Source organism: Gorilla gorilla, chromosome 12 (genome assembly GCF_029281585.2).
Source record: "Gorilla gorilla gorilla isolate KB3781 chromosome 12, NHGRI_mGorGor1-v2.1_pri, whole genome shotgun sequence".
Lineage (NCBI taxonomy): Eukaryota > Metazoa > Chordata > Mammalia > Primates > Hominidae > Gorilla > Gorilla gorilla.
Window position 1 is genome coordinate 74,233,355 of NC_073236.2, and position 14,263 is coordinate 74,247,617.

The 14,263-nt window shown below is 43.4% G+C and overlaps 1 long non-coding RNA gene and 2 pseudogenes across 2 annotated transcripts in view; 2 read left to right on the top strand and 1 right to left on the bottom strand.

The window, feature by feature from the left end:
* The window catches only part of LOC129531631 (uncharacterized), a 191,916-nt gene that overhangs the window by 114,005 nt on the left and 63,648 nt on the right, over nucleotides 1-14,263 (bottom strand). The window contains exon 3 of one of the 2 annotated variants that reach the window (XR_010129965.1): nucleotides 13,577-14,095. This is a non-coding gene — a long non-coding RNA (uncharacterized lncRNA). Of the gene's footprint in view, nucleotides 1-11,566; nucleotides 14,096-14,263 lie in introns of those variants that run through there. The other variant, XR_010129964.1, reaches the window with a different exon arrangement.
* LOC101148008 (small ribosomal subunit protein uS8-like) lies at nucleotides 2,058-2,436 on the top strand (annotated as a pseudogene).
* Nucleotides 12,544-14,011, top strand: LOC134756789 (dnaJ homolog subfamily B member 12-like; annotated as a pseudogene).

The following is a 14,263-nucleotide window of genomic DNA, read 5'->3' on the forward strand; positions in this document are numbered from 1 at the left end:
CTTTTGCTGTGGAGGCATTCTGCATTCTTCCATCTTGGAATTTAGTTGAGCTGTATGGCTATAGCTTCAGTATCATAAGATAAATTTAAGGATAGAAGCCATACATGAAGAATGGTAAAACAGAACCAGAAGAGATGAGAACATTGTTGACACCCTAAATGTCCACATTTCTTTTACAGATAAATAAATCTTTATTGTATATGAGCTAATGTTTTGGGAATTTTCTGTTATATGTAGCCACACCATATCCTAACTGATAAAGATAGCACATGCTAATATTATAGAAAGCAACTCAGTACGTGTTTTTAATTCAACAAATATTCATTGAATACCTACTATGCACCAAGAATTGCATTAAGGATACTGACATGTCTCTCGCTCTCATGGAACACAAAAGAAAGAAAATTTGGCTAGGCAACTAGATGCACACTCAGCCCAACTATTAGCTAATACAGTCTTTGTACTTAGAGAAGTCACTTGACTTTTCTAAGCCTTAGGTGCTTCTTGTGTAATATCCTGGGGTTTGACCACATTTTTCTAAGGTCACTTCCAGCTCTCTCATTCCATGATTCAGTTGGTTTTCATAGAAAGTCTGTCATTTCCTTGCTACCCATAGAGACTTACCCACCCTCAGTCCCCAAAGGCCAGTGAATATCCACATCCCTGCATAATGGAGCAGGAAAGCGCGAAAGAGAAACAGAAATGCAAATCCTGAGCTGTCATCCCATCCTTACGTGGATTTTCATTTGGCCTTCGACATTCTTTTAAATTTGGATGAGTTGTCAAGATTTTTAAAAGAGGTAATTTTGGGCTGGGTGTGGTGGCTCACGCCTGTAATCCCAGCACTTTGGGAGGCTGAGGCGGGCGGATCACGAAGTCAGAAGACCAAGACCATCCTGGCCAACATGGTGAAACCCCGTCTCTACTAAAAATAAAAAAAATTAGCTGGGCGTGGTGGCGCGTACCTGTGTGCCAGCTACTCAGGAGGCTGAGGCAAGAGAATGGCTTGAACCAGGGAGTCGGAAGTTGTGGTGAGCCGAGATGGCGCCACTGCACTCTAGCCTGGCGACAGAGCAAGACTCCGTCTCAAAAAAAATAAAAAAAGAAAAAAAGAGGCAATTTTACATAAAGTTATGCATTTCCAGCTTCTCTGAAACTTTCCTAGAAGATTCGGCAACACCAGGCCTTCTTTCTTGCATGGTCACAGGAGATGAGAGCAGAGTTGTCTAAACAAGGTGAATTATGTTTGTCCCCACCCCTTCCAGTTATCTTGCACCCATGTTTTCATTCATTTTCTCTCCCTAGAGAGCCCTTGTTGGTATATTAGTTTGAGGCCCTGTTCCAGACAAATGTGGCCTCATGAGAAAATGACAAGTGAGCCATGATGGTCTAATTTCAGGGTCCCCTGTGTAGTGTCAGCTCTGCTTTGATAACTTTGCTAGAATATTTATTAGATTCCACAACCAGCAGTGAGAAAAGCCAAGAAACAAAACAACTGACATCTAAAAACACAGAAAAGGTCCGGGAATAGTCAGTACCAGCTACTTCTGGAAGTGGAAGGTTAAGGTAGGGCTAGCAAAGGAATATTGACTGAAAACTCAGTTAAAAAGCAGTTCAAAGGGACTTTCACTTTGGCTAAGATGGAATAGCAGAAACCAGATTTACTCTTCTTCCACCAAATGCAACTTATAAAATAGACAAATATATGAAACAGTTGTTCTGAAGACATTGGGTATAAGGCAATGAAGTATACCAATTCCTGAGAGACAGGAAATAAACAAAATGAGCTCTTTGAGTGCCCCGGCCTACTGGCTTGAGAAAGTTTCCAGGTCCACCCAAGATTGGCAGAATATACATTTTTTTTTTGGTACACAAGAAAACATTTACCAAAATCATCCAATTCTGGGCCATAAAATGAATTTCAATAATTTAAAAGGGTTCGAGTTATACAAAGTATGCTCTGTGACCAAAATGAAATCAATAAGAAAAATATATCTCAATAACTCTGTGCGCTCTCCCCTCCTGTCCTCTTGCCTTTATCTTTCTGCACTGCCACAATGGTGCACATGAACGTCCTGGCTGATGCTCTCAAGAGCATCGACAATGCTGAAAAGAGAGGCCATGAACTCAGGTTCTTATTAGGCTGTGCTCTGAAGTCATCGTCCAGTTTTTCACTATGATGATGAAGCATGGTTACATTGGCAAAACTGAAATCATTGATGATCAAAGAGCTGCCTCACAGGCAGGCTAAACAAGTGTGGCGTGATCAGCCCCAGATTTGATGTGCAACTCAAAGATCTAGAAAAATGGCGGAGTAATCTTCTTCCATCCCACCAGTTTGGTTTTATTGTACTGACAACCTCAGCTAGCATCATAGACCATGAAGAAGCAAGACAAAAACACACAGGAGGGAAAATCCTGGCATTCTTTTTCTAGATGTGTAATACAGATTTACAAATAAAATGCCTCCTGGACAAAAAAAAAAAAAATCTCAAAAAAACCAAATGTTTGAAAACTAAATAACTCACTTCTTAATCCATAGGTCGAAGAAGAAATCAAAGATAAATTAGCATTGTGAACTGATGCAAAAGAAAATACAACACATCAAAATGGGTGGGATGCAGGGAATGCAGAACTTAGAGGGAAATCCATAGCACTCAACTAAAGTAGGAGGAAAAAAGTGCTCAAGTCAACAACCTCAGCTTCCTTCTTTCTTAAGAAACTACAGAAAGAAGAGAAAGTGAAACTCGGAATAAGCAGAAGAAAAAAATAATAATACCAAAATTTTAAAGAAGTCATACTAATTCTACGTGAACTCTTCCAGAAAGCTAAAGAAGAGGGAGGGAATCCTATGAGATCAGCATTCTATGAATCAAACCAAAGACATTGCAAGAAAAGAAAACTTACGAACATAGATGCAAATTTCTTAAAACAAAATTTTAGCAAATTGATTTCAATTATATACAAAAAGAATAATATATTTTAACCAAGAAGGCTTTATCTCAGAATTGCCAGATTAGTTTAACACTTGAAAACTTTCAGGGTGGGGCACAGTGGCTCACGCCTGTAATCCCAGCACTTTGGGAGGCCAAGGCAGGCAGATCACCACCCGCCTGACCTACAAGGTGAAACCCCGTCTCTGCTAAAAATACAAAAAAATTAGCTGGGCATGGTGGCATGCCTGTAGTTCCAGCTACTCAGGAGGCTGAGGCAAGAGAATCACTTGAACCTGGGAGGTGAGGTTGCAGTGAGCCGAGATTGTGCCACTGCCCTCCAGCCTGGGGAACAGAGACACGCTCCGTCTCAAAAAAAAAAAAAAAAAAAAAAAGGAAAGAAAGAAAAAGAAAAGAAAAGAAAGAAAAATCTCGGCTGCACATGGTGGCTCATGCCTGTAATCCCAGCACTTTGGGAGGCCGAGGTGGAAGGATTGCTGGAACTCAGGAGTTCAAGACCAACCTAGGCACCATGGTGAAGCCCTGTCTCTATAAAAATAAAAATAAAAATAGAAAAATAAAAAAAATTAGCCAGGTATGGTGGCACATGCCCATAGTCCCAGCTACTTGGGGTGGGGTTAGGGGTGGAGGGAGGTTGCTGAAGCAGGAAGATCACTTGAGCCCAGGAGGTTGAGGCTGCAGTGAGCCGTGTTCGCATCACTGCTCCAGCCAGAGCGACAAAGTGAGACCCTGTCTCCCAGAAAAAAAAAAAGCATTTGAAAATCAATCAATTTAATTCACTATATTAACAAATTAAAGGTCAGGTGTGGTGGCTCACACCTGTAATCCCAGCAGTGTGGGAGGATCACTTGAGGTCAGGAGTTCGAGACCAGGCTGGCCAACATGGTGAAACTCCATCTCTACTAAAAATACAAAAAAATTAGCCGAGTGTGGTGGCAGGTGCCTGTAAACCCAGCTACTCGGGAGGCTGGGGCAGGAGAATCTCTTGAACCCCGGAAGTGGAGGTTACAGTGAACCAAGATCACGCCACTGCACTCCAGCCTGGGTGACACAGCGAGACTCCATCTCAAACAAACGGAAAAACAAACGAACAAAAATTTAAAAAGAAAAACCATGTGACCAGCTCAAAACATACAAAATAGAGCATTTAACAAAATCTAACCTCCATTCCTGTTGAAAATTTTCAACAAACTAGGAACAGATGGGAACTTCTACAACCTGATAATGGATAACTACGAAAACCCTACAGCTAGCATCATACTTAATGGTGAAAGACTGATTGCTTTCCCCAACATCAGAACAAGGAAAGAATGTCTGCTGTTACCACTTATATCCAACACTGAACTTGGTAAGATGTAAATTTTCCCCAATTTGATCTATAGCTATAATAAATCCAAGTCAAAATCCCAGCAGGCTTTTTATATTACACATTAAATCATACATATATGTATACATTAACATTTACATTTTACATTATATTATTCATTTTTACATTAACAATGTGGTTTTTAAAATTGACAAGCTGATCATATAAGTCATTTAGGGAAAGGCATGATGGCTCACGCCTATAATCCCAGCACTTTGGGAGGCCGAGGTGGGCAGATCACTTGAGATCAGGAGTTCAAGACCAGCCTGGACAAGATGGCGAAACCCCATCTCCACCAAAAATACAAAAATTAGCTGGGCGTGGTGGCGCATGCCTGTAGTCCCAGCTACTTGGGAGGCTGAGGCAGGAGAATGGCTTGAACCCGGGAGGTAGAGGATGCAGTGAGCTGAGACCGTGCCATTGCACTCCAGCCGGCATGACAGAATGAGACTCTGTCTCAAAAATAACAAATAAAAATATAATTCATTTAGAAATGCAAAAGACTTGGAATAACCAATTCAACTTTGAAAAAGAAGAATAAATATGGAGAATTTACCCTATGTAAATTTAAGACTTAATATAAGCTACAATAATCAAGATGGTGTGGTATTGAATTCAAAATAGACAAATAGAAAAATAGGAGACTAAGAAATAGTAACTTGCGTAAGTGCAAAGGCAATTTGATGGGGAAAATGGTCTTTTTTGACAAATAGTGTTGAAATAATTGGATATCCATATACAAAAAAGAAAAAAAAACCCAGAACTTTGACCCATCTCACGCTATACAGAAAAAATTAACTGAAAATGGTTCAGGAACATGGCACTCCCCTGTAGTCCCAGCTACTCCAAAGGCTGAGATGGAAGGATCACTTCAGCCCTGGCTTCAAGGCTGCAGTGAGCTGTGATCATACCACTGAATTCCAGCCTGGACACCAGAGTGAGATTCTGTCTCGTTGTGTTTTGTTGTTGTTGTTGTTGTTTTTGGCGGGGGGGAGTCTCGCTCTATCACCCAGGCTAGAGTGCCGTGGTGTGATCTCAGCTCACTGCAACCTCCGCCTCCCAGGTTCAAGCAATTCTCCTGCCTCAGCCTCCTGAGTAGCTGGGACTACAGGCACATGCTGCCATGCTCAGCTAATTTTTTTATATTTTAGTAGAGACTGGGTTTCACCATGTTGCCCAGGCTGGTCACAAACTCCTGAGCTCAGGCAATCCGCCCACCTTGGCCTCCCAAACTGGCAGGATTACAGGCGTCAGCCACCATGCCTGGCCAAGACTCTGTCTCTTAAAAAAAAATTTAATTAAAAATAATTTACTCAAAATGGATCACAGACCTAAACCTAAAACTATTAACATCTAGGGGGGGAAAAAAAAAAAACAAGAGAAACTCTTTGTGACCTTGGGTTAAGCAAATATTTCTTAGAAACAGCACCAAAAGCAAAATCAATAAAAGAAAATCAATACATTGGACTTCATCAAAATTAAGAACACTTATGGAAGATTCTAAAATCTCTTATGGAGAAAAAAAGAAATAAAACTGAGAACATTTGCTCTTTGAAAGATATTGTTAGGAGAATGAAAAGGCAAGCTGCAGACTAGGAGCAAATATATGCAAGTTACACATTTGATAACAGATTTGTATCCAAAATATGTAAAGAAATCTCAAAACTCAATAAGAAAACAAAACAACCAAATTTTATAAATGGGCAAGAGATTTGAACAATTTACCAAAGAGGATATACAGATGGCAAATAAGCACACGCAAAGATGCTCAACATCATTAGTCATTAGGAAATGCAAATTAAAACCATGAGATACCACTACATACTCACTAGAATATCTAAAATTTAAATGATTGACCAAATCACTTGTTGGCAAGGATGTTGAGCCACCTAGAACTTTCTGGTTCACTGCTGGTGGAAATATGAAATGGTACAACCACTTTGGAAAACAGTGTGGCAGTTTCACTAAAGGTTAAACATGTTGTTCAAAGTTCAACTAAAAAAAAAAAAAGTGAAACATGCACCTGCCATATGGCTCAGCCATTCCATTCCTAGGTGTTAACCCAAGAAAAATGAAAAACCATGTCCACACAAAGACCTGCACGTGAATGTTCATAGCAGTATTATTTGTAATAACTAAAAACTGGAAACAATCCAGATGTCCATCAACAAGTAAATGAATAAACAAATTTTGGTGTATTAATCCAATGAGATACTACTTAACAATAAAAAGAAATAATCTATTGATATACTCAACAACCTGAATGAATCTCAAAGTAATGATGCTGAGTGAAAAAAAGCAGAATCCTTCCCCCCTAAAAAGAGCAAGTACTATATGATTACTTTTACATAAAATCTTAGAAAATACAAACCAATCTAGTGGCAGAAAGCAGATCAGCAGTTGCCTGAGTGGGCAACGGAAACTTAAGGGGCAACTAATATGCTCATTATCTTATTTTTACTTTTTGTGGGGGAGGGGGACAGGGTCTCACTCTGTCACTCAGGCTGGAGGGCTGTGGTGTGATCACAGCTCACTGACTGCAGCCTCGACCTCCCGGGCTCAAGCGATCCTCCCACCTCAGTCATCTGAGTAGCTGAGACTACAGGCATGCACCACCACGCCCAGCTAATTTTTAAATTTTTTGTAGAGACGGGAGTCTCACTTTATTGCCCAGGCTGGTCTCAAACTCCTAGCTCAAGCCATCCTCCTGCCTTGGACTCCCAAAATGCTGGGATTACAGGCGCGAGCCACCATGCCCAGGTGCTCATTATCTTGACTGTTGATAATTTCATGGGTGTATACACATGTCAAAACTTATCAAATTGTACATTTTAAATAAGTGATATTTATTTTATGTCAATTATATCTCAATAAAGCTGTTTAAAAAAAAAAATAAACAATTTGATCCTTAGCTCCCTTCCCCAACTCTGTGCAACTGGGCAACTGACCTCCCACAATCCTGCCACTAGACTTAAGGTTTATTCTCTGGAGGAAGTTAATGGAGCTTCTAAGGACTGACTGGAGGACAGCGGGCACCACTGATGGCAAGGAATTACAACAAAAAAAGGAAAGTCCACAGAAGGAATGCTGAGACTCACTGCTCTTTGGCCCCACCTGGGTCCCAGGACCCTGGCAGCCCGGTCTATCTCCTTGGGCAGAAGACTGGAAGACTTACTGGCCCAAGAAGAAATGTTCAAACATCCTGACATTGGAGGGTAGCATAGCCAGATAACCCAATGGGGAAGATAGCAGTCAACAGGCTCCACTCACAAGATCAGAGCTGCTATTTGGCTTTTTAATACCCCACTCTTAAATATAAGCAGACAGCTAAAATTAGAATTTCACTGTTCTGAGAAAATGAAAGGTCAAGAAAGGCTTGTACTGGGGGCTAGGGAGCATTGTCAGAAAGATAAATTATATTCTTTAGAAAGAAGTCCTTTTAAAATGCCAAAAACAGAAAAGCCATGAAGTAGCAATTTAAGCATATTAGGATGTGTGAGGATAAATATTACAAGAACCAACTGAAAGAATTGAAAGTGGTTGCCTCTTAGGAAAGGAAAATAGGGAGGAATGAGGAAATTACTGCAGCAACAAGTTTAGGAGAATTATGTGCCTCTTTAAATTATGTGCCCATGGGCCAAGCACGGTGGCTCATGCCTGTAATCCTAGCACTTTGGGAGGCCAAGGTGGGAGGATCACTTGAGGCCAGGAATTCCAGACCAGCCTGGGTAACATAGCAAGACTCTGTTTCTACAAAAGAAAAAAAAATTATCCAGGCATGTGGCACACATCTATAGTCCTAGCTATTTGGGAAGCTGAGGTGGAAGGATCACTTGAAGTAAGGAGTTTGATGATACAGTGAGCTATGATCAAGCACTGCACTCCAACCTGGGTAACAGAGTGAGACCTTGTCTCTTAAAAATATAGGAATTTAAAAATAAAAAAATTATGTGCCCATGTAACTTTGATTAAAACTGGTAAAAAAGTGAAAGAAAATTCATTAGAGATGAATAAAGCTCTTGAAAAATCAATGGATAATCACATGTCTCTGTTTGCCAGAAACATTCCCAGTTTTCATCTATTAATAGCACTCCCTTTTACTCTCAAAACATGCCCATTTGGCTAATTTTATGATGTGTGAGGTTGACACCTCCTGAACCCACTGACCAACCTAAACATCACCTTAACATCAGACACAGTGTTCTGATATGATGCAGCAGGAAGTACACGGTTCCACCTATGAAATATCCTTGCCAAAAGCAAAACTTGAATTTCAAGTCTCCCGGTCAGGGTTTCTCAGCCTCAGCACTACTGACATTTGGGGATACGTGGTTCTTTGCTGTGGGCAGCTGTCCTGTGCACTGCAAGATGTTTAGCAGCATCCCTGGCCTCTACCCAACAGATGCCTGCAGCACCCCCACACCCAGGTGTGACAACCAAAAGTCTCCAGACATTGTCAAATGTCCCCTGGGAGGTGAGGGAAGCAAAGTCTCCCCCAGCTGAGAATCACTGTCGTCTACATCTTCAGTACCAATGTACAGGAAACAGGATGGAAAAATAGGTTGAAGGACACCGGCAGAATACAACCAGCCACATTCAGAACGTGGGAAGTTCTGAAGGACAGATGACCCAACTATGTCAACAAACAAATGGCATGGGGAAGGTATAGGGGAGGGACCATGACAGTATAAAAGCCCTTAAAAAATGTCAACAAATGCAATGTGTGGACCTTGTTTGGATCCTCATTTAAACAAACTGCAAAAAGACATTTTTGACACAACCGGAGAAAACTGAGTTCGAAGGTATTATGACACTAAGAAATAATGCTAATTTTGTGGATGTGATAATGGTAACTATGGTTACACTATTTTTTAAAGCTTTCTGTTAGAGACACATATTGCTGTACTCATGGATAAAGTGTTACGACGTCTATCTGGTTGCAGTGAGGGAAAATGGGGACTAGATAAGACAACATCGAATCGGCAACCGGTATCGACATTGAGTGATGGGTACACAGATGTTCATTATACTCTTCTCTCAACTTTTTGTGTACGTTTGAAAGTTTTTGTAATAAAAACTGAAACGTAATAAATCAAATCCATGAAATTAACAAAGCATGGCTTAATGGGAAGCTTCCAGAGTTTGGGGCTGTATCCCTAGCTCCTAATAGTTCTGTTCATTTTAAGCAGGGAAGTCACTTCTCTGGCCTACAGAAAAAAGGATCTTGAATTAAGAGATGTTCATAGTTTCTTCCAGGTGAGATTTTTAATGACTCTGTGACATTTCTTGAATAAGTGAGCTGAGTAACAGCCCTGAGGACCCAGCAGTCTCAAAAGCTTGACTTTGTGGTGGAGATGCTGGTGGACTTGCTAGTGGTGGGTACTGGACCAGGGCTCCCAGGTTAAGCAATGTGCCCCCTCCTCGGCCCCTTCACTAGTTTAGAAGTAGCAAGATCAACTGCCTCGGAACATTCTGAATTAGAAAGCGTCTGCTGAATAAGGCTTGCGTCAAACTTCTCTTTAAGCGGCTGTGGCTGCAGTTTGAGTAACTTGTCAGGAAAGTGTGAACTACAAGTCAGTATTACAAAAGTGTTTATTTTCAGCCTTTCCAAAAAACAGTGAGAAAGAGGAAAGCATGCATAATAAAGCAGCCGGGCATCTGAGGCAAAAGTTGGCTTTTCCTTAATCCTCTCCTCCCATCCTCCTACCCTTTTTGACTACAGGTACCCCTTTTCTGTGAACTTGAATGCAGCCTCCCATAGGTTTGGACAAAAGAATGGCAGGAAGAGGACAGGTGGAACAGGATGGAGGAAAGAGGTAGCCCTCATAGGTACGGGTGCAGAGCTCAGAGTGGCAAAGGAACAGCAGAAGTCTTATTCTCCCATGCCCCTGCCAAGTCCTGCTGCAATAAAATGATGAGCTTGGAACCGACTGCCAACTGCCACAAAGGGAACCCTTATTACAGACAGCTCCCTGAAACACCCGTGGAAACAGCATCCAAAAGATCTCTGCTCATGCTTTGAAGAATGCAGAAAACTTTCCTTGCCACCGTATGTGGAGCATTGCCCACAGAGAAGGGAAGGGGAAAACTCACACCCATCTCCTCCCCTCCACCCCAATCCTGGGCCCCAACTAAAACCTCAGCTTCTCTCCCTCAACCTATCACAAGGGCCTCCCACCAGTCTTCCATCCGTGAGGGTGGCCTTTTGCAAATGCAAGCCTGCCCGAGCTACTTACTCTACTCTTTAAGGTATTTTCACAAGCCCTTATAGCTGGGGGGAATAAAATCCAGTGTACAGAAGTTCTAGTAGAGGCAGTAAATACTAGTGATTTAAAAGCATTCTCAGAAATCACAGGCGATGCAAGAACCCCTGGATAAACGTAAAATGAGTTTCTCTATAATACTCAGATGCCAGGCCTAGGGCCAGAGCCAAAGGAATCCCACCTAGACTCTGGGGCCCTTGGTTTTGGGCCTGTTCCCCAGTTTCTCCTATGCTGCAGCTCTTCCATCTCCCCAGAAGAGAAGTGGTGGGGGTGAGGGGTGTCGGTTACCAAACGGCAAGTCCCTCCCTGAAGAAAGTGCTGTGGAAAGGGCAGCCCCAAACAGTGGGTTCCCCAGCCTGAGGGAGTATGAAGGATGGAGCAGCCCCAGGAAGGCTAAAGTGTGCATTCCAAAAGTCTTGAACACCTAAGTTGTCAATCAAAGCAGTTCATCTGGCAGCCCAGAGACCAGCAGCAGAGACAAACAAGAGTCCTGAAGGGTAGAGAGAGTCAGAGTCAGCAGAAGGAGGATCAGGTCAACTCTGAAGATGAAGTACAAATGCCTAAGGCGTTTTGCCCTCCTTTGAAAAATGTGTAATTACACAAGTAATGCATGAATAAATTATACTGAGAAAATATATCACTTCAGGCTGGGCGTGGTGGCTCACACCTGTATTCCCAGCGCTTTGGGAGGCCGAGGTGGGCCGATCACCTGAGGTCAGGAGTTCGAGACCAGCCTGACCAACATGGAGAAACCACGTCTCTACTAAAAATACAAAATTAGCCAGGCGTGGTGGCACACACCTGTAATCCCAGCTACTCGGATGGCTGAGGCAGAAGAATCGCTTGAACCTGGGAGGCAGAGGTTGCGGTGAGCTGAGATAGTGCCATTGCACTCCAGCCTGGGCAACAAGAGCGAAACTCCGTCTCAAAATAAATAAATAAATTAATTAATTAAATACATCACTGCAGATTAAACTGTTATATTGGTTAGGATGTGTTTTATTGTAACAGAACACCTGGCTAACAGTGGTTTAAGAAACAAAGGCTTTTCAATATCTCAGGTAACAAGAAGTTTGGAGAAAAAGAGTTTCTGCTTTGGAAAAGCAAGAAGATATCAAGATGCTGGGGTGGGCCTCATTCCTCCCTATTTTCCTTTCTGCATGTGGCCAACATGCAGAAACCCCACCTCTACTAAAAAAAAAAAAATACAAAATTAGCCAGGCATGGCGGCGCATCCCTGTAATCCCAGCTACTCGGGAGGCTGAGGCAGGAGAATTGCTTGAACTGGGGAGGCAGAGGTTGTGGTGAGCTGAGATCATGCCATTGCACTCCAGCCTGGGCAACAAGAGCAAAACTCCATGTCAAAAAAACAAAACAAAAGAAAAACAAAAAATTAAGATGCTAGGCTAATGTCTCTACATTTCTCCGTTTCTGCTGGCCTTTTTTTTTTTTTTTTTTGAGATGGAGTCTTGCTCTGTCGCCCAGGCTGGAGTGTAGTGACGCGATCTCGGCTCACCACAACCTCTGCCTCCCGGGTTCAAGGGATTCTTCTGCCTCAGCCTCCCGAGTAGCTGGGACTACAGGTGCATGCTGCCACACCCAGCTAATTTTTTTATTTTTAGCAGAGACAGAGTTTCACCATATTTGTCAGGCTAGTCTTGAACTCCTGACCTCGTGATCTGCCCACCTCGGTCTCAGCCTCTCAAAGTCCTGGGATTCCAGGTGTGAGCTACTGTGCCCGGCCTCTCCTGGCCTTTTCCCCTGGGTCACAAGATGGTTGCCGTAACTCCAAGCATCACATTTCCAACAACTCCATCCCAAGGCAAAAAGGAAAGGGAGAAGCAGAACTTTTCACCTTCATCTACTTACTTCATCTACTATACTCTGTCTGTTATTAGAACAACAACAAAAAAAAACACTTCTTAAAAGTCAACAGCAGGTTCCATGCTCTGGTTCTGCCATGTAATCCAATAAGGATGAAGCCGAGCTCTGTATCAGCATCATCCTCAAGGCCATCCAGTGCAACCAGCCCGACCAGGTGCTCCTCATCCTGGAGAAGGCAAGTGGCTGTACCCAAAGCCGCGAGTGTGTGGCCTGATGGAGTCTCTCAACTAGGAACCACAAACTGCTGGTGACCAACCCCAACGCACAGACGCAACCCATGCCACCCACAGGAAAGCAGGTGGGACCGATGCTCCCTAGGCCAACGGTGAAGCTGGAGGAGGAGAGAGCACCAAAGGCTACACTGCAGAAGGAGTTGCAGCTGTGAAAAGGGTCAAGCAATGTAAGGATTATTATGAGATCCTGGGGGTGAGGAGAGGGGCCTCAGATGAGGACCTGAAGAAGGCTTACCACAAACTGGCCCTCAAATTCCACCCAGACAAGAACCATGCACCTGGCACCACTGGAGCTTTCAAAGCCATTGGCACAGCATATGCAGTACTCAGCAACCCGGAGAAGAGGAAGCAGTATGGCCCGGCACGGTGGCTCATGCCTGTAATCCCAGCACTTTAGGAGGCCAAGGTGGGCGGATCATGAGGTCAAGAGTTCAAGACCAGCTGGTTTGAGACCAGCCTAGCCAACATGGTAAAACTCTGTCTGTACTAAAAATACAAAAATTAGCTGGCAGTGGCGGTGCATGTCTGTAATCCCAGCTACTCAGGAGGCCGAGGCAGGGGAATTGCTTGAACCAGGGAAGCAGAGGTTGCAGTGTACTAAGACCAAGCCACTGCACTTCAGCCTAGGCGACAGAGCAAGACTCTGTCTCAAGAAAAAAAAAAAAAAAAAGAAAGAAAGAAAGAAAAGAGGAAGCAGTATGACCACTTGGGCGATAACAGGAGCCAGGCAGTCAGGTCCGGCATCGTCATGGGGACTTCCACCACGGCTTTGAGGCTGACATCTCCCCTGAAGACCTCTTCAACATGTTCTTTGGCAATGGCTTCCCTTCTAGTAAAGTCTACGTCTACAGCAATGGCTGCATGCGCTATACCTACCAGCAAAGGCAGGGCCGCAGGGAGAAGCGGAGTGACGGCAGCTGGGGGGTGTTTGTGCAGCTGATGCCCATCCTCATCCTCACGTCAGCTCTCAGCCAGCTCATGGTCTCCAGTCCACCCTACAGTCTGAGCCCAAGACTGTTTGTGGGCCACATCACAGGCGAGTCACTGACCACCTGAGTGTCATCTACTATGTGGCAGGCACTTTCTCTGAGGAGTACACAGGCTCCAGCCTCCAAACAGTCAAACCGAATGTGAAAGATGATTATATCGCCAACCTCTGGAACAACTGCTGGACGGAGAAGCAGCAGACGAAAGGCTTGCTGTACCGAGGCCGCTACTTTGGTGACACAGATACGTACCACAAAGCACAGAAGATGGGCAGCCCCCTGCTGCAGCCAGCTGTCACAGGATCAGGCCTCCCTGCATGGATAATCCGGGGCCAGCCATGCCACCAAGGTCCAAACTATGAAATTCCTGGAGAATTTTTGGTGACATGCACTAAGCCAAGGCGATGGACTATATATTTAAGGAAAGACACACAAAGAAACAAAATTAAAATGGAATTGGAAGCCAAAAAAAAAAAGTCAACAGCAGACTAGGTCACATGCCTACCCCTAGACAAATCACAGGCAAATGGGAGTGGTATAGGCATACTTGGCTTAGCTCAATCGTGATTTGACACCT